The sequence below is a fragment of the Rhinolophus sinicus genome, linkage group LG12 (assembly GCF_036562045.2).
Source record: "Rhinolophus sinicus isolate RSC01 linkage group LG12, ASM3656204v1, whole genome shotgun sequence".
Lineage (NCBI taxonomy): Eukaryota > Metazoa > Chordata > Mammalia > Chiroptera > Rhinolophidae > Rhinolophus > Rhinolophus sinicus.
The window spans coordinates 56,307,641-56,328,605 of NC_133761.1; the positions used below are offsets into that span (position 1 = coordinate 56,307,641).

A 20,965-nucleotide genomic window follows, 5' to 3' on the forward strand; every position below is an offset into this window, starting at 1 on the left:
GGATGCATTTTAAATAATTTATCTTCTCATATATATATCTGCTCTCTTACAATAACACCTTGCACAATATATCAAATAATTGGATAAAGCAGGAAATATAAACAGAACTAAGGAGCAAGAACAGATGAATACAAATTATTCAGAAAAAGGGTTTCAACATATTGCACAGCTTCCAAATTTTTGGAAACATAAATTATTGCTTATTGTACCAAAGCTCTCTATGAACCAAAAATATCATGCCTAGTTAGTAAGCATTAAGCAGACACAAGAGAAGAAATACAACACATTTCAATCACGTTGAATGACATGTAGAAAGAAAAGCTATCAGAGTTCATGTGATTAGAAGGGTCAAGTAATTACATCCTACTTTGGTTTGGGACTCAGGAAACTTACCACTTATAAGATATAAGGAAATTATCATGCTTCAAAGACAAAAAGTAGTATCTCATTGAAAATGCTATCATTTAATCACAGGAGGGTCTGTTTGAATTATGGAAATTATATTCATCAACATATTACATACCAAAATATGCTAATGACACAATTTACCCAACAGATGCAAACTATGTAGGTGGCTCAACATCTAACATCTCATGAGTGTTAACAAAAACTTCATGGTAACTCTTTGGAACTAGAAGTCAGAATTGCTAGGTGGCCAGAAAACTGTCAGGTTAAAATCTAAATGTAATGTTGAAGAGAACACACAGACCTGCTCCCGTTACCACAGTAACCATTTGGCAAAGCCATAGCTGTCCTTAACAAACACGGGCTCATCTAGCCTGAAGGGACATCACCCTCACCAGTCACCACAGTATACCTCGGTGGTATTTCCAAACACTTTCACACGCATGATCTCTCCTGAGTTGATCCTCCTAAGAGCCCTCAGAAAAACAGGTGTGGCAGGCATTACCATTCCATTCAGCAAAAGAAAAGCTGAGACCGAGAGAGTCTTAAATGGTAAGGCCTGATGCCAAGGTTTGGAGCGCTTTCTGCTAAACGACATTCCTTAAACTCAGACGATGTATTCTAGAATAACCCTTTGCTGCATCTTCATCAGATTCATAACACCACACAACAACAGTACATGGCAAGACTGGGTCACCCAAAGATCCCGTGTCACAGCGAATCATCTTTTTCCAAAGAGTGATGCTCCTTTTATAACACAATTGCACTACATCCGTCAGATACAAAGCGCGAATCCAGTGCTTCCCAAACATTGAGGACCACGTGGAGATGATGTTAAAATGCAGATTCTGATATGGTCCATGTGGAGGGGGCCGACAAACTGCCACAACATGTCCACGCTGCTGGTCCCCGGAACACACCTTGTGCAGCGAGGCAAAACCACAAACTAGGTGGGGCGGCTACAAGGGAATTAGGCCTACGTAATGGCAAAATGACGCCCAATTAGAGTGGAATGGATAAAAAGTAGGGAAATAACTGCAGTTGACAGAGAAATAAAGGCCAGTTTTTCTGATTAAGGTAGAGAAAAGGAACACATTTCAACAATAAAGGTTCTAATTGATAACGAAGTGTAATTATGGCTTATTTCATGACTCCGAAACTGTGCATAGAAATAACAGATCAAATTTTAATCTTTTTAGCGCAACACATATCCAGACTGAAGCACCTTGCCCAGTTAACTGGGTGAGATCATCTTTTCCTCTCAGGTGGTACTAGATATAAGAAGATGGGTATATAAAGATACCTGAAGTCGTTTTTCACCCCAGGTATATGGGCCACCTGGAGTGTACCATATCCGTTATTTACCAAACATGTTTTAATAGGAAACAATTCCTTCTTAGCAGATTTTGCTGTTAGGCCACACTTGCTGATGCTGAGCCTAAATGATGGTCTTATATCTGATCACGGGTACTAAACTGACGTATTAACACTTAGTGCTACGGCCAGAAAATAGGGAGCTTCTCTAAACGCAGCAGAGAAACTGACAAAGAATTGTATTTTAGGCATCTTCTGTGGTGGGGTTACATGGCAGAAAGCCATCAGCCCAGTTTTATCTCTAGGACTATTTTTCCCCTCAAAGGGCTATTAAAAGGTTTTTCTTTTTGTTTGTTTTAAATCTCACTATGTCAAGTACTTTCCTCACATTACCTCTAAGACGATATTCTTAAACCCATTATGGAGAAAACTGCGAGTCAAAAATATTAAAGTATAACTAATCCAAATCACATGACTGAAATTCAATCTCCAGCCAATATGTCTCTAAGAGTAAGGCTTTTCCATTATCTCAAGATGCTTCTAGGGCATTGCCAAGTTTAACCAGCTTTTACAGGACCACTAGAGGCTACTGATATAAAATTCAGTCGGAAGGTCCATGTGAAAAATAGCGTCTGAATTCAATATTTCCCAAGATAGTTTTCAAAGGTACAATCCAGCATTTAAGAGTGTCAGAGACATATTTCACTGAATTAAGAAGAGGGGCCATCCACCCGTGCATTGCATTATGCAAACCTGGGAAGTAAAGGCAAGGGACTGACTGATCTTCACTATCATGGAGTATTGGTCTATTTCAAAATTATGTAATTGTGACCTAACAGCAAAATCTGTATCTTTAATCAAAGAATCAGGCACTTTAAGGGAACTAAAAACAATGGTCTTAAATAAAGAACATAATCTTCTCCCTTTCTGAGACAAATTAAATTTTATTTTCCTTTGAGTTCATGAACTTTTTGCCATTAAACTCTCCTTCCAAAAGAACACTTATAAATATCTTCACTTAATAACCTATAAATATTTTATATGTTGCAAAGAATTATACAAAAATATGGTATTATGGTATGATTCCCCTTAAGCATAAACTGCAATACACTCAAAGCCATTTCCCCCAAAGATACGTGCTATGCATTTGAAGATCTATATTACACCACTAAACATACATTTCATAAGCGCTTACTAGGTATTATTGGTATGCTTTGCATCGCACTACAAAAAAGCAAAAAATCTGAAAGGAACGATTACTCTTCTTCTACAATGAAAACTTACTATGTTTCTATTAAATTCATATTATTAAGAAGGTAGTTTAAACTTATGATAACAAACACCATCTTTGAAAATGAAGTATACTTAACATCTTATATAATCTCTTTTAATGTGATTATATACAAGATATATGTTGATAAGGCATCGATAAAGATAAACTGTAAATGTTCTTTCATTATTACAAAAAAACATTCATAATATTTGCAAGGAGCTTAATGATATAGAAGAAAAATGAAAACTGCCAGATAATGTTTCCCTTCCACTCACAACTACAATAACAAGAAGTTAAATAGTCTTAGGAGGATATTATAGTGCATGTGCCATAGCAAATCTGAAGATCCTGAGTTTAGAAAGCAGTCTTATTGCTAGATGTGAGTTACGTTGTCAAAACAGAGATTTTTATACCTGTAGGGGTGAGTGGTAGGAATTTCAGGGCTATAGAAACATCAGTCTCATTTTTTTCATTTATTTTATGCCCAGTGTGCCTTTGGGAACAGGTCGATGTGGGAAGAGAAATGTGGGTATAAAATAAAGTTTATCTTTTTCAGTCTGGGATAAATGATAGTCAATAACATCCTCTTTTTAGCATAAACACTGATCTTCCTAAATATATCTTTCAAGAGCAGTATTGCTGTATTGCAGTTATTAAAGCAGGTTTCAGATATCGCTTTTCCAAGTTCATCCACAAAAATTATCATTCCACAAAATCTTCACCACTTCTCCTCACACTTATGATGTAAGTGTTGTATACATAAGCATCAATGCTGGTGATTGAGGGAGAAGGAGAGGGGAAGGGAGGGGGTGAACAGAGGGAGAGGGAGAGAGAGAGAGAGAGACAGAGAGACAGAGAGAGACAGAGAGAGGCAGAGAAAGGCTTCTTATATCTTTGAGTTCCTATTTCAGATGACTTCAGTTCTATTAAGCACTAATTTCTTTTGAACCTTAAGTTTGGAGATTTATGTTCCTTTGTATAATTAAGAATACACAAAATAAAACTAGGGAAGTTTTCTATAATCAGAAATGTCTATCAATAGCCTTTTTTAAAAGTTCTAGAAAGCCCTCTGAGAAGTTAACTAACCCAAGAACCAGCCAAGACATTTATTTAGAGTCTGCTGCAGATCTTGAAGGGAATGCCATAAGTGTAACAAATACTCACAAAGTCACATGTCTATTTCTGCACTTGCAACCATTTCTGCACATTAAAATCACTTCATTAATATATTTTAAAAAATGACAGACACCAGGCCCTGGATCCAGAGGTTATGATTTAATTCATATTGTAATGGGGTGTGGGCATTAGCATTTTTAGAAATGTTCCCCAGATGATTCTAATGTTCAGCTGGGGTTGAGAACTGATGATTTATACTTTATATAATTAATGTTGATCAGTTTATAAGAGTAAGCAACTGCTGCCAATCAAAATATTCAACATTCAGAAAATATTGCTTAAAATGAAGACTATTGCTGTATATTAAAAAAAAAAAAATGGACCTGGTACTCCATGTCACATGTGCTTTATAATTTTTGGATTATGTTCACTTTTTTTGGGGGGAAGTTACAATGACAAGAGGTTTCATCTACAGTACTTTTGAAGTTATAAGGGTGGGGACAAGTGTGCAGTGAAGAGAAACCCTTAACAAGACATTACTTGGAGAGACAACAGTGAAGGATTCATGTGGAACAATGTTGCAGAAATATAAACAAGTTGTCACATAGCCTCAATTACTTATGGATCGTTTGAATAAAGTTTAAGATGTAGCCAATTTGTTTAATGAGCCTATTTAACCCTCAAGAAAAATATATCCCCAACCCCTGTCAATCTCCAAAATGAAGCCCTAATCCCCTCTATGAAAAGAACATGTTCCCTAAAGTTTCATGCGAAAGAAAGAAAGAAAGAAAGAAAGAAAGAAAGAAAGAAAGAAAGAAAGAAAGAAAGAAAGAAAGATTGATTTCTAGTTACATCTTAAGCATCTTAAATGTTCTGATTCTAGGATGAGACAGGCTCCAGACACCAGGCCTGCTCTCTTGCCTCACGTCCCAGCCAAATAAGAATTACAAGGTGCTTCGGTGATAAACAGGCCCTTCAAGATACGATAGGCCTATCTTTAAGCCACAGTATTTCATCTCAAACTATTTTGCCTCAACTAAAATCACAAAATAAGCCACATCACAATCTATCTGCACCACATGAGTTCTTTCCCATCCTAGTAGAAACAGAATCATGTTACCGAGCTGAACTAATGTTGTTGAACAGATCACAAGTATGTCTAAAGTCACCATGAATGTTTAATACTTTAAACCTCAAAACGTAACAGCTTAAAGGGAAAACACCAAGGTCAATCAAATTAGGAAAATTCTATTCCCACCTATTGTGTGTGAGGCAAACGAACGTGAGAGAATTTTAAAGATGTCTTCCACAAAGTCAAAAACTGGGATCAATCATCATAAAGAACTTACAAGTCCTTTAGATGGCAAGGTGTTGTTTTGAATACTACCCTTAGGATTACCTCAGCTTTGCCCACAAACGCTAAGCATCTGATACCCGGCTCCACTCCCTCCTGCTTGGTGAAGTTTGAGAAGTAGCAAGTCAGATTTCCTAGAGCAGCTCCCCAGATGGGCTCTGCCCAGCAGCCCAGCAGATACCATCTCAAGGGGATCCCCTGGTTTACTGAGCAACTTAGAAATGTCTCTCAAAGTTTTTGTATGAAACACAATTAGAGACATCCTTATACTTAAAGGATTCTGAGATTTTTAAGCTTAGGAAAACATCCAGTCTTGACTTTTTTTCTTATTTGAATTGGATCAGTCAACTGACTCAGTAAGAGCCTGGGTACACCTTTCAGGAATCTTTTTCTATTCCTTACTTAAATGTCACTATAAATGCTCGTGAATTCTGCTATTTGCTGTTTCATCTATATTAGATGAACTGAAATTACATTTATGGTTCATGTGGGATTCTTGTTTGCTCACAAAGGTAATTAAATCATATTTTCCAGTTAAGTAGCTGACTGTCCTTATTTAGCAAGCCCATAATAAGCACCTACAGTGTTCTTTGTGAATAGTTTTCTTGCAATCTAATATGTGAGCCTGTAATAAGTGAGCCCATTTAATAATGATTCAAATGATAAAAGAACAGAAATTAAGAGAGAGAACAAAGGCTGCCCTCTTTCCCAAGCCTCGCTTCTCTAATTTACTTTGGTTGCTTTGTTTTATATTTTTCCAAAAGGCTGAGAGACTAAGCAGTTCATTGGTCGATTTCCTGTGTGAGGATATGATCAGAAATTACAATTTTTTTAAAAATAGGAAATGTTCATAGAGACAGTGTGGCAAGGCAGCCCATCAGCCAGACTGAGTGACAGGAGTTATTATAGGGAGTCGTACAGCTGGGGTGCTCTGATTCAATCCCAGAAATCAAAACAGTTAGAATGAAAGGGAAAGAACTGGTGCACAGATTTCCCAAAGTTGGCAGAAAAGGGTTGACTGGTTCGGTATAAACTACAAAGGCAGTTGGGGTTAGATTAAAATGTTGGATGAATCAATTTTATATTACTGTCACTTCTCAGACTGAGGCAAGGTTAACATGTATTTCCTAAGCTGGTCTTAGGTCAATCATTTCCAGACACTTAAACATCACACGCTGTTTTCATAATCCATGCAAATAGCTCATCCTCACAATTCTGTAATTCAAGTCTAAGATGTTAAGCTATATGAAGCATGGAAGATACATAAACACTCTGCCTTATTTTTGTATACTAAAACAAAAAGTGACAAATGAAGTATAATCCAATAAAATACTCCAATGTTCAAGATTTTGGCAATGAAAGCACTCTAAGATAGTTTATTAGAGATGCAAAATTAAAAAATAAATCGAATAATGCAAAAAGACTTATTTTAACATTTTCAAAAGTATTTCTACATTTCTGTATTAGCAGACATTAAAACCATGGGAAATAGTAAACCCACTGTGTACAAGAGAAACAGTCTAGTTTAGAGCTTATTTACATAGCTTAGTGACTTTCCAGCCATCAAAGAGAACTGGAGATTTTTAAATTATAAATACCATCCTCTATAATACCCCCTTTGTGGGTAAAAAGAACATATTTTACTCTTTTTCTTTAACAGGAATACCTGTTAAATAAAATTTTTGCAAATTGTAAAGTCTGCTCTTATTTCTTGCACTTTCACTGAACAAAGTCATTATGGTCAGTCATTGATTTGCCTGAAACACCTCAGTTTTTGTGAAACTTTTCTGTTTTATTTTTTTAAATTTACCTTTTAGTATCAGACATACAAATATTTCACAAGTTTATCTAGTTTGAAGTTTTCGACCAGTCACATGTAAATGGTCTGTTCTCATTTTAAGCAAAAGTAAATATGGCAAATATATTCAGACTTGTACTTTAAGTAGTAAATCCAATTGTAACCGTTGCTACAGTTAAAATATATACAGTACATAAAACATGCAATCAACTCAAATACCACTGAGGATGTATACCAAATTGTGTATTTGAAATGAACACTGATAAGAATTAAACTTGCTGTGGAAGCTCGGCTCCCTAGTGGATATCTTCACGAAACTTCTACTTTCATAGGTGGGAAGATGCTCAGATTTTATTACTTTCTTACAACATTTGATTCACAAAAGTAAGTAAAGAGATTCCTGCGATCCTGCATCCATTTTGCTACTAATTTGGTAATAAGAGAAGCACATGTTTTTTAAATTCTCTGATTTCGATAGTGGTTAAAGAAAAACCTCAAAGCACGAAACAACATAAACTGCTTTAAATCTGAGGTTTCCTTCCAACTTCATAAAGAAAGCACATTTTAAGAAACCTTCTTACGAAACATCTTGCCTTACCTTCCTGTGCTACAACAATTCAAATCAACTTCGTAAGATTTTAAGGCACGAAGGTGCCATTCAAAGTTTACATTGAAAAAAGAAAAATTGGGAGCTGGAGTTTTACATTCAGTCCTAGAGGCACAAAACAAAGTTCAGGTTTTAAATAAATGCTCCCCAAATAACAAATTCGCACATACAGAAGCATAAGGAAATGTATTACCTTGATGTGAAAAGAACGTTGCCTGGTTCAGTTCGGTCTGCAAATGATCGCAGTAGCAAAAGCCAGAACGGGCTGCAGGAACACAGCACAACAGAAAGCGACGGTAAGTGAGCAGGGGCAGCTCCCCAGAGCGGCAGGACGGACTGAATGACAAGCACGTACAGATTGCTTTGAATTAGGCATGTTAGGGGCCGGGACTTCCAGTGTTTGCTCTCCTATAGGGCAGGAGTTTTTCTCCTACTTAACCCCTAGGGGCTAGGTCTTAATAATGGTAACAGCTGGCACACAGAGGGGCTTGATCTGCCCACAAGGTCAGCAAGCCAGGATATGAAGGTGACATGTAATTTCTAGCCTTTTCCTGCTTCTACAGGGAAATTGCACGAAGGACTGTTTTTAGTTATAACTTCCTTTGATCTTTTGGATTTAAAGTTACTTAGTAGATTAAAGCCATGTTAGCTGATATTATTTGCTTGCTTAGGCGAACATAAGTGTCACACATTCAGTTTTCTGACACGCGGGGCTACTACATTTAAACTAACACAAATAAACACCAACCCGTGTTTATTTCCAAGTTCCGGGGATTCTTGTGTTCTCTCACAAATGGCTCTTGAGACCCTGCTTTCTAGGGCAGAAAGTTCAGTTTTCAAAAGAGGAAGAATCTTCTTTATTAAAGAGGAAACTATTGTTTAAAGCAGTTATATGTGTATCTGTTCAATTTTCCCAAACAAAACCACAGTTTGTTAAATGAATGTGACACTGCTTTTTACAAATGTGTGGCCCTGATGATGCCAGTATTTAAAATGCCACAACCACAACATAAAAACCTTGTAAATTTAAACAAATGCTTTACATTTACATGTGACAACCATTGGCAAATAAGTGGTAATTTACTGAAACCATGCAATCTAACTCATCGTGACTTCTTTAATAAAAATGTGTAAACAACTTTTACCAGGCTGTATAGATTAATTATATAAGATAGCACTTTCAAAATCAAAGAACGCAACACCAAAAGCACAAGCAATCAAAAAAAAACCTAGAATTGGACTTTGTAAAAATTAAAAAAGAAACTTTGTACATCAAAGAACACTATTAAGAAAGTGAAAAGACAACCCACAGAATGGGAAAAATATTTGCAAATTATATATTTAAGAGGTTAGTATCCATTACACACACACACACACACACACACACACACACACACCCCATACCATTCAATAATAAAAAGACGAATAACCCAATCCCAAAAAAAGGCAAAATTTTGGAATAGACATTTTTCCAAAGAAAATATACAAATGACTAATAAGCACATGAAAAGACGCTCAACATCACTAATCACTAAGGAAATGTAAATTAAAACCACAGTGAGATACCACTTCACATTCACTAAAATGGCTATAATCAAAAAACGGAAGGAAGAAAGGAGGGAGGGAGGAAGGAAGGAAGGAAAGAAGAAAGAAAGAAAGAGAAAAGAAAGAGAAAGAAAGAAAAAAAGGAGAAAGAAAAGAACATGTCGTCAAAGATACGGAGAAACTGGAACCCTCATACACCACTGGCGGGAATGCCAAATGTTGCAGCCACTGTGGAAAACACTCTGGCAATTCCTTAAAAAATTAAACACAGAGTTACCATATGACAGCAATTTCACTCCTAGGTACAGTCGATTCTCATTATCTGTGCATTTTGTATTTGTAAATTTGCTGAAATTTATTTGTAAGCCCCCAGTAATCCTTTCCTGACAATGCTTTTGCAATCATCAGACACGCACAGGGGCGGTGGTGAAAAATTCGAGTCCTCCAACACATTGTTCCCAGGTGAGGACGGACACAGTGACTCTGCCTTCTTGTTCCAGCTCTCACCTGTAAACAGGTGCTCTTTTCAGTCTAAATTAGTGCCGTTTTTCACATTTTTCTGCTTTTTGGCAATTTCACTGTTTAAAATGGGCGCGAGGCATAGTGTGTGGTGCTGTCTAGTGTTTCGAAACTCAAAAAGGCTGTGGTGTGCCTTATGGAGAAGATACAGGTATTAGATAAGCTCCACTGAGGCCTGAGTTATAGTGCTGTTGGATGTGAGTTTGAGATGGAAAAACCATAGGCAGTCAGGGACATGGCCACGGTGGAGGGCATTAAAGCCGAGACCATAACCAAAGCCAAAGAAAATAACTTTAAAAGAGCTAACAAACAAATTCAAACTGCAGAGCCCGCCGGAATTATCAGCCCAGGTACAGGAGACCAATCAGCTCTGACTCAGAGACACTGACAGTTCCCAGCGTAGCGCAGCTCAGGGCCATTCCACTTTCAGATCCCTCCTCTCTTCGGAGAGCTGTTCTCTTGCGCTTTACAATAAAACTGTACTGCTTACACCTTGGCTCTCCCATCCGCATTCCCATTCTTCGGCAGTGACTGTGAGATCACAATCCCGGGAACACACCAAAATCCCATTTCAAGCTCAGTGTTAATGAAGCAAAAATATGTATTAGATAAGGTGTCTTTAAATAGAAACACACATTTAAAAAGGTCATGTATTGATTGGTTATTAAAAATGTGACCAGTAACCTAATCGTCTATTTCCCTATGGAGCAATGATTCAGTATTCACTAATTCAGTGTTTGCAGGGATTTTATGGGACACAACTACCACAAATAAGGAGAATCAACTGTACATACCCAACAGAATGGAAACGTGTTCATAAAAATCTTGTACACAAATGTTCATAGCAGTATTCTTCATAACAGCCAAGGAAAACAGAAGTCCATCAACAGAAGAATGGATAAGCCAATGTACCGTCCATCCATACAAGGGAAGACTCGTCAGCCATAAGACAGAGTGACACACTGACAATGTGGATGAACGTTTAACATATTACGCTACGTGAAAGCCAGACACAAAAGATCATATACTGATTCCATTATAGGAAATATCCAGAATAGTCAAACCCATAGAGACAGAAGGTAGGGACTCAAGAGTAGGGACAGAAGACACGCAGTGACTGTTAATGGATATGACATTTCTTTTTGGGGTGATAAAAATGTTCTGAATCAGATAGTGGTGATGGCTGCATAACCTTGTTCATAAACTAAAACCCACTGAATCGCACACTTTCAAACGGTGACTTTTATGGTACGGGGGTTCTATCTAAAAAAAAAAGGAGGTATAGATTTCTAGCCATTACACCAATAGTTCCCAAACTTGAGTGCGCATTGGAACCTCCTAGAAGGCTTATGAGAAGGCAGATTGTTGTCCCATCCCCAAAGGTTCTGATTCTGAGGGTCTGCTTTTTGGAAAGGCCCCAGGTGATGCTGCTGCTGCTGCTGGTCTGGGACCCACGTTTTGAGAACCTCTGTATTAAAGACAATGCGTAAGCTCCTAGAGGTAGAAAGGCTGATCTTGGAGAGAAAAAAGACAGGAAGAGGGAGAGAGGGAAATATATTTATAAGTATATTTATATACTTATACAAGTAAATATATTCAAAAATTCAGTCCCTGAAATATTAGGGTATGCCCATGTCATGCCATCTGCCTGCCAAATGCTATAATCCCTAAAAATCCCCCAAAAGGAATCAGAGAATTCAAATGAAAATGAAGGAATTTTGATAAGGAAATTTGATGATTTGAACAGTACTTTGGTTTAGTTTATTAAAGCAGCTAATCCCATTTCATTGTGCCTGTCCTTGCAAGAAAGACAAACAAAGGTTCAGGAGTTCTTTATCCCATAAATTACTCCAGGAAACCCCTTAAATGAGTTCAGGTGTCATAGAAACCAAAGACCTGAACTCTCCAAGGTTATGACTTGGAAATCCTCACTTACATTTTTAGCAAAATTACTGATTTGTACATTTAATCATTTTATTTAAAATTGTTGGGTCCACGTTAAAATAGACAATTTAAAGTACACGTCTGGTATTTTCACGTGGAATATATTATTATTTTATAAAGAATAATCAGGAGTATTTCCAATCGCTTCAGTATATTTCTCAATATCTTATTTAGAGTGAAACAGAAAATGCCAGTAACCTTACTAAGTTCTAATATTCTCCAAAAGCAATATTCATTCCTTTTCTTACAGCACATTATTAAGGTATCTTTCTTTCTTCATTAGTAGAAACAGAGCATGGAAGAGGGAAAGAGGGATGAGAGGTGACAGGAAGGCACAACCCTTGGTGCTTTTTAAAAAGTTAAAAACAAACAAACAAAAAACAAACAACAAAAAAAACCCACCTGATTAACAAAGTCTTTTACATCTGAACTCAGTCCAAAATGTAATTCTAGATTTTGTTATATTTATTAACACTTAGAAGCCCCACCTATCTTTGTGAGTGTGTGTTAAATGTCAAACCAGTTACGAATGAGTAAACTGTGGTCTAAGGTAGACAGTAAAGTACCTTGAAATGCCACAAGATTTTTCTTTCAGTCACGTAGCTTAGTTATTTGAAAGTACAAGTTCGGAAAAAGTAGCCATAGGGAAGTTCTGCAGATAACACTCTATAATATAATGTATAGTAGTGTTTCTGGAACAAATTGTCAGGTTCACACTAAAGACTTCAGCCCAGAACAATATGCTGCTCAAGAATGAATGGAGTCTTGAAGTCCAGCCTCAGCCCCGTCACTAACTAGCTCGGTAAACTTGAACGAGGTCACTTAATCCAGAGATGACGGTGTTATTATTTACAAAATCCACACATTAGATGAGATAATCTCACAGGTCCCTCCCAACTCTGAATTCCGTTTTTATGAATTTTGAATATCACTGCAAACAGATACAATAAATCCCAGTTTTTACTATTCACATTTGGGTTGAGACGATACCTTCAAAGTTGAGTTAACCAGTTTGGAGCAGAGCCTACTGTAAGCACACTGGAGCAAAAACAAAATAATTGGGGGATGCTGAAATCCCTTTCCATCCATTTGGAAATATCTCCATCCACTTGTAAATTCCTCTCACCTGACAATTTACATTTCTTAACCTAACTGCTTCTTTTTAAACCCATTTCCTGTGGAAAACACTACCTCCAAAATCTGCAATTCTGACAAATGAAAAATGTTATGACTTTGCTTATCTTCCACAGTCTGACATGTAAGGAATCTGCTCTTCCCCTTTTACTGACCTCCAGCCCTCGAGTCCTTACCATGCCCTTTGGATTTTCACTTGCTTTGTAATTACATCACACAGATCTTGTGCACACCATTTGATTACTTTTCTAGTCTTCCACTGTACCAGCCTTGCAAAGGACTCCCCTAACCTTGTTCTCCCGCTTTTCTTATTTCCCCAGGTTTGGGGATCTACTGAAAAAAGTCACCAGCTGGGGAAGTGGAGACCTCAACCAAATGCAGGGCCTCACTCACCTGTGAGGGCTCTCAACGTGGCTGAGATTCATCTTGTCTGTCACAGATTCTTTACCGGAAGTCCCCACAGGGATTGGTGAGACTCTCTAACGTGCTTCTACTTTACCCTCCCCGCAAATAATGCCACCTATTTTATGGATAATAATGGAACTCTCGGACCATGACTTCCTTCAAATATTATCATCTCTCTCTCAAACTTTTTCCGGAACTCATCCCTTATCTCTTACAATGTCCATCCCTCTTTCCTACATTAACTCACACCCCAGGTCTGGGCTACCCAATAAGGCAGCCACTAGGCACATGGGACTATTTCCATTTAAATTACTTAAAATGATACGAAATGACAGTGTGAGTGCCCCAGCTGCACGAGTCCCATTTTAGGTGCTCAAATTCCCGTGACCTTGGGCTACAGAACTGGACAGAGCAGACAGAGAATATTTCCATCATTGCAGCCAGTTTTATTGGACAGTGGTCCCTCAGATCAGGTCCCTTTACTCTGCCTCATCCTCCCCTACCCCCAAGTCCATCTTCAGCTTTCCCTCTTGCCAGCTCCTTCTTTATTTGCTGACAAAAAAATGTTTGGTTCCCCTCAGCCTAAAAAAGGAAGCCTTGTCTTGCCTGCTAGTTAGTGTTCGGGCTCCTGGTCTTTTCCTTTCCTTTCATTGCCAGGCAACACTCAAGCCTCACCTCTTCTCATTCCTGAACTTCTTACAATCTTATCCCCCATCAATGAAACTGTTCCTTCAAAAACAAAATTCAGTGGTCCTTTCACAACACTCATCTTCTTCACATGTCTTCATTTCCCAACCCCACTGGCAATACTCTTTTCTCCTTGTTCAGTTTCCATTATTCTAAAATTCTCTGTCTCTTTAACCTCTATTCCTTTTTTCTTTTCTTTTTTTAAGGCAGATCCTCTGAATTCTTAGGCAATAATATCCAAAGCTTTTGTCCTTTCTGTTCTATGGTTCCCGTCTACATTATCACATGATCACATTCAACTTCTTTTCTAAGTTCCATGTCTGCAACTGTTGCTCTCTAAGGACCATTTAATATGTATGTCCTACCAGCAGCTCAAACTCAGCAATCTAAAATATAAATGATCGTCTCATCCTCAAACAACTTCTTGATTTTTCCTACTTCTATTTACTCTCTCCCGTCACTTACACCTCAAATTTTCACTTAAGTATTTCTTTATTGAACACCTGATCTGTGCTGCATCCTGAGCTAGGATGAGTCACCTTTGACCTTTATACAACCTTTACACCCTTGACCTTTACACCCTTGCTCATTGGTTCTCAAGACCCAGCCATTGTCACAGATACTCATCATTTCTTTTCCATTCCCTCTCCCACTTTCTACCTACTACTTTCCCTCAAATCTCTGCAACAGTCTCATAATTGGACCTAATCTATGGTGTCCTATGTTTCCAGTCCTACCAACACAGAACTTCCAGATTCATCAGCAAAACAGACAGATCTGATCATGCTGCTGCCCAGTCCAGAAAATACTAATAGTTCCTCCACGCCAACCAAGTAAAACTTGAACACCTTAGCGGGCGTGCAAGACCCCCTAACATCTGGGTCCTTCCCCTTCCTACCCAGTGCCCTTGCCAAATGGAATTTGTTTGACTCCAGACAAGCTTGCACACCCCTCCTCAGCACTTACACTATTCCATCTACCTGCAATGGCTTTTGTTCACATTTGCAAAGGCCACAATCCCCTCCATTCTTTTACAACATATGACAAATAACGTATCTTCCATGAAGCCTTCCCTGATTACCTAAGCCAGAAATTCTCTCATCCTCGTCTAAGTATTATGACCTTGAGGTCTCTTTTATGGCACTTATCACATGTTAGTTTTTCTATCATTGTCATCTGATATCTCTTTTACCCTCTTAATCTACACTTAACCCCACAAGCTCTTACTGTATTATCATTTTTATTCCCCTCAGGAAGCTCTAGTAGCTGGCAGGTACTTGACAAATATTAATTGAAAAAATGATGTTTTACAATTTGTTACTATTACATATATCTTGTATTGAACAGAATAAGTGTAGTTTCGGAATGTAGTCTGCAAAATAAAATTCAATATACACAAATCCTGTTTTCCTGCTTATATATATGGGCCCCAATGACCACTCCTACCGTGGTTGTGGGAAGGAAACAACAGCCAAGATTTAATATATGTTAAGTATGACTGCAAGATGTTGCAGTGTTGTCTGCTTTTAAATTCTAAATGTTAAATTGCTGCTGAATAATAAGAGATGTCAGTAATTGGCTTTTCCTGATTTTCTCCAAACCAGTAGAGGTCACTCCAGAAGCAAGCTTACTCTTGGGCAGATTTTGAAATTTCTTTTTGCTTTATTTCTAAGGTAGGATCGTCATTGGCATAAGCAGAAATATTTTTAAACAATGAAAATAAATAAAAGAGTTTCCCCCCACACTGAGCTATTACATTTCATAGACTTTCTGTTTAATCGCCAATTGATTTTATCGCAGCAAATATAATTTCTGTGATAAAGTGTCGTGGAAATAAGTGAATCTGGGAAATCTTCATTTTTATTACATCCTTTGCTTGATTTGATTAAACACTGTCAATACAGTTGACCTTTGAATGATGTGGGGATGAAGGGTGCCGACCCTTCTGCAGTAAAAAATTCACATAACTTTTGACTCCCCAAAAAGTGAACTACCAGTAGCCTACTGTTGACCAGAAGCCTTACCAATAAAAACAGTTGATTAACACGTATTTTGTATGTTATATGAACTATATACTGTATACCTACAATAAAGTAAGCTACAGAAAAGAAAAAGTTAGTCAGAAAGTCACAAGGAAGAGGAAATACATTTATAGTACTGTACGTATTTATTGAAAGAATCTGTGCATACGTGGAACCTCAAAGTTCAAACTCATGTTGTTCAAGAATCATCTGTAATCCAGGAAGCATTTTGGTCATCCAGACTAAGATTTACTATTGCTCTATACACTACCAAAAATGTTAATGAAGATCAAAAGTTGGGGTATACATTCTAAAGTAAAAAGCACAGAGATCTAGTAACTTTCAGAGAAAAGGTCGTCTTTTTTCTGTGAACAACTACAACGAAAAATCTTACTAGGCAATACAAAAAATTGGACAACAATTTGAGCCCTCCTTCATCTAACCAAACAATTACTACTGAAAAACAAAAAACGTTTTAAATGTGAAAGTAATACCAGCAGGTTAGTTTATTGTAGGTTTCACACTGGAATTCTGGCAAACATTTTGTCTTGACGTGAGCAGCCTAAAGCAGCATAAAGAGCAAGCTGCAGGAGACTTTCTCCCACACAAAGCATAAAGGATGTGATATGTTTCAGAAAACGAGAGGAGGCCCACATTTGATAGTTTTACATAAAAAATAAGCTGGATCATTTTGGCCATAACAAAATGACCAGACTGTATAGATCATGCAGGACTATAATCTCGTGATACACTAAGATTTGAAAGCAAAGCATACCACACTGATGGGCTCTGGAGAATTTCCAGAACATTTCTGGTTTGCGACATAGGATTTCAAAATAAGCTGTTTTACTTCTACAACAGATACTCCTGGCATGAGACCACTGTGTCTTAACTCTAGCCTAAGTGGAACAATACTTTAACAGTTTCAATTGTTTTGTTACCAAACCTTAAACTAATCTGAATGAATGTGGTATGCATATGTTAATTATGACCGGTAAGTTGAAATTTTCTGTAAGTCAAATTTTCTAATATTTATGGAGAAAGTGACCCCGAATTTCTTTATGTCATGAAATAAAAATAGACCTGCAAGTTAATTTTCCAAAACTCAGACTTTACAGGAAAATATGTGTCACTTACATAGAAACACCTGTCATCATTGCTAAAGATTTAGATTAAATTAAGTCACACTGTGATACATCACATTTTCTGATATAAAATGAAGTTATATGGAAGCAAGTAAATGAACATTCTAATCCTATTTTATTTATTTATACTTTTTATAATATGCGGTAATATTATTTTTGGCAAGGAAAGAACCTTGAATTACCCAAACTCTTAGATAGAAGACATTATTAGAGTTAGGTATTTCACAAATGCAGCAGGAGTTGTCTCATACGTGGAAAACACATTTACTAGTTATTCAGAAGTTCAAGCCGTTCAACATTATGAAACTCAGGCTATGTCTGGCTCCAGAACGCTGTGTGTAGGAAATAAAATTCTGCGAGATGGCTGTTAAAAGATAAGAAATAATGTAACAAATGAGAAAGGAGTAGGGATATTTGTATCAGAAATTCAGAATGTGAGATATAGACTAGAATATTTTACATAGTCCTCTCAGTAAAATCTTTGAAAATATCCCCCCACATAGCAGTGTTGTTAGACTCAAAACATAGGCCTGGCTGAAAGAATGTATTTATAAATGAAGTCCATTAGAAACCCCGAATTAGGTCATAGAAGGTAAAAGTTTGTCTTAACATCTTTAGAGACAGCATGTCACAAAGCTCAGCAAAATCCACTTCAAAAACATTGAAACAAAAACCATCACAATGATTGGTTTGTTCTCCGATCTGGCGGCCCAAGAAAACAAGGCACCTTTGCTTCATTCACGGCAAACCCCAGTGCTGAAAGCGTAGGCAAGTTCACGTTAGTCATTGTCAACCCTGAATAGTAGACCTTTCTGGACTGTCAGACAGAACAGACCTCCTGGGTACGGACTGGTAAAGGCTTCAGGGGCACTGTTGGGAAGTGCCGACATGAGAAAGCAGCGGTGCCGAGGTCCACACCAAGCCACTGTGTGTGCCGTGATGTGTGCTAGTAGATTCTGGCATCCCCAAAGATGCAGAACGCTGTAACTGGGGCTACAGAAAACCTGCAAACCTGCAGCAGCCGTTTGAGGCATCCTTAACCTTCAACATCTTCAGAGGAGAAACATTCACAACTTTCTTACTTTCTTTGCTAACCTGTTCCAGGCAGTGAGACGACTTAAGATGTCAAAACAAAAATGTAGGGGGGGCGGGGAATCATTTAAAGTGAATGTAAACATTTCTATTCTTTTATACAAAGGAATTATTTTTTTATACAAAACTATATAATGAAAATTACCATGACTAATATGTAGCAGCATTAGTTCAAAGCACTGCTTTTGCAAAGGAACAACAAAGGAGATAGAAGGGCGTTTGGTTACTTTGATTACAAAGCAACAACAACAAAATAAGCTCACACAATAATTTATTAAGCAGGTCGCTGAATCAGATTTCCAATGTCACCAAGAGGACCTCTGCCTTAAGAAGAAACCGAAAAGAGATTTGTATCACAATGCTATTAGTAATATTCAGTGTTTAGACATTGCAAAGGTCTGTCGCTGAAAGTGCCTTATCCTTATAGGAGAAGGATGAAAAAATACATTGAGGAGTTGGAGAAATGAAACTGGTTAAGTTCTTTGTTTTGTTCCTAAGTTAAAGCATCTGCTTTGTTTAGTCACCCAACAGTCTGCTTTCCTGGGTATACAGTCAGCAACCAAGAATTCCTAAGCATGCACTCTACTTAATAGCCCCAAGCCACATTCTTCAACACGGTCCACAGTTGACACGGCCCTCAGTCCAGCAAAGGAACATTCTACACTCCCCTCGGTCATCCCTATGGGGTATTAGGCAATGCAGTGTTCATTCCTTCCTCTGCCAAGTGGAATGCCTTAGTAATAACATGCATCCACACCCTGCTGGCTTTGCAAGGAGTCAAATCCAGCATCAAGGCGCAAGCTCAGACCCCCTATGCAGACACAAGTAGAACTGTCAGGGACCTCTGAAATAATTCCCAATCTTGCAGAAAGCTCAAACGTACCTTTCACATAGATCAAAGAAGCATCACTTTGGTAAATAACTGCTTTTCCTAATCTCTGATTGTATTGGCAACAATGGTTACTGTCGATACTAATACACGGACAACTGAAACTCAAAGACCATGTCCAGGACAACTGCTGAGCTGACCTCAGGTTTTATGAAGCCAGGAGCCCAGGGAAGATGCTCCGTCTTTGCTACTATGATCTTAATTTTCTTACATACATTTTTGACACTGTCAACACTAGATTTTACTAGATCTCTCAGCATATCTACTAAGAGGGGGATGGTGTTTACAGTCTTATTCTCACAGTGATAAATAACTCTGTATCCTTTTTAAGCGAGCAAGTGAAAAAAAAAAGGGGGTGGGGGGCTGAGGTGAGAGGACTGAAAAAGGAGGCAAGGTCCTGGTGTCCACGTCATCGTGTCTGACAGCAAAGCCCCTTGAGCTGGTCAAAAAAAATCCCCTGAATCTAAAGTAATAATAATGTACAGACCTCACCAGCCCACGGGAAAAAAGGAAAATTTTTCTGATCCCAACTTCAAAGCATAAAACTAATATCCCATTGGTGTGATATATTTTGAAAGGCAACTACATTTGTATATAGTAATATACATTTATTTCTGGATTCTGGTACGATACTTGGAAAGTTCATCTGTGGAGTTGCACAAGTCTCCCTAAAAGAGTTTTTATTTTTAAAAAGTTCCTTTTGAAAACGTAAATCCTGGTCCTTCGATCAAGAATAACTTCAAAAAGAGGAACAAGGAATTTGATAGTGTCAAAGATTTTATTTAATGATTTCCTTCAGATCACCTGATACCAGAATAAGCCCATACTGTATTGGGGAAGAGAAATATATAACAGTATTATTTATACACCGGGCCTTAACCTTTGTTTTTTTGCTTAGAGTGTATTTTTAAGAAATGAACTACTCCCACTTTCAAGTACAAATTTGGGAATAAAACAAGTTACCTCACTTGGCTCTGGGATGTTCCAATTATACAGAAACAAGGGGTGTTTAAATCTCAAATTTTATAAAAGTTATCCCAAAGGAGAATGCTAGTAAGAGGCTCCTATTTTTCATCTACTCTTTTACTGAATGTTTATGCTAATGCCTTGCAACTTTTTCTCTATGACAAAAGGTTAAATAGTAAAAGCAGAGGGAAAGAAGGAAAGGAAACCTACAAGTGCTACATCTTATTGCTAAGCAAATAAAATATAGTTTGAGCAATATATTTTATGAACCAACTTCTTTTTAAAATAAAGTAACTTGGAAATTCATATTTGGATAATATGGGTCTAATAGTAATATCTCCACTCTATACTCACACATATAAGCTAATATTTTGATATATGAAAGCTAATTATTTTATCTGTGAAAAATAAACTTAATCCATTAACTTAATTGCTTCATTCTTTAATATTTTATAAAGTGATTGTCTTAATTTTATATTTCATTTCTAACCATTTCATTGGTAAACCTTTTAAGAGCATACCGGTGACGACCAAGACCCAAGAACATAGGGTGGGGGTGATACTTTTCACAACATCAAAATAAATCTTTTTAATGTACTAAGTTCCAATCACTATTTTTAACTTTATTCCCAAACTTTAAAGTACAGTTGAAAAGTTTTATTAGTTTTATAAAACATTCCTGCTATAAAAAACAGTCATGCAGGTTGAGAGTCCTGCAAATTGTCTCATATCTCAAGATCACATCACTGCA

The 20,965-nt window shown here is 37.4% G+C and overlaps 1 protein-coding gene across 19 annotated transcripts in view; it reads right to left on the reverse strand.

Annotated features, from left to right (window-relative positions):
- The window catches only part of DISP1 (dispatched RND transporter family member 1), a 179,335-nt gene that overhangs the window by 55,729 nt on the left and 102,641 nt on the right, over window positions 1–20,965 (reverse strand). The window contains exon 1 of one of the 19 annotated variants that reach the window (XM_074316972.1): window positions 8,061–8,237. The exons of 17 other annotated variants lie outside the window; for them this stretch is intronic. The gene's annotated coding sequence lies outside the window, so the exon portion shown is untranslated. Of the gene's footprint in view, window positions 1–8,060; window positions 8,238–20,965 lie in introns of those variants that run through there. One more of the 19 variants, XM_074316977.1, reaches the window with a different exon arrangement.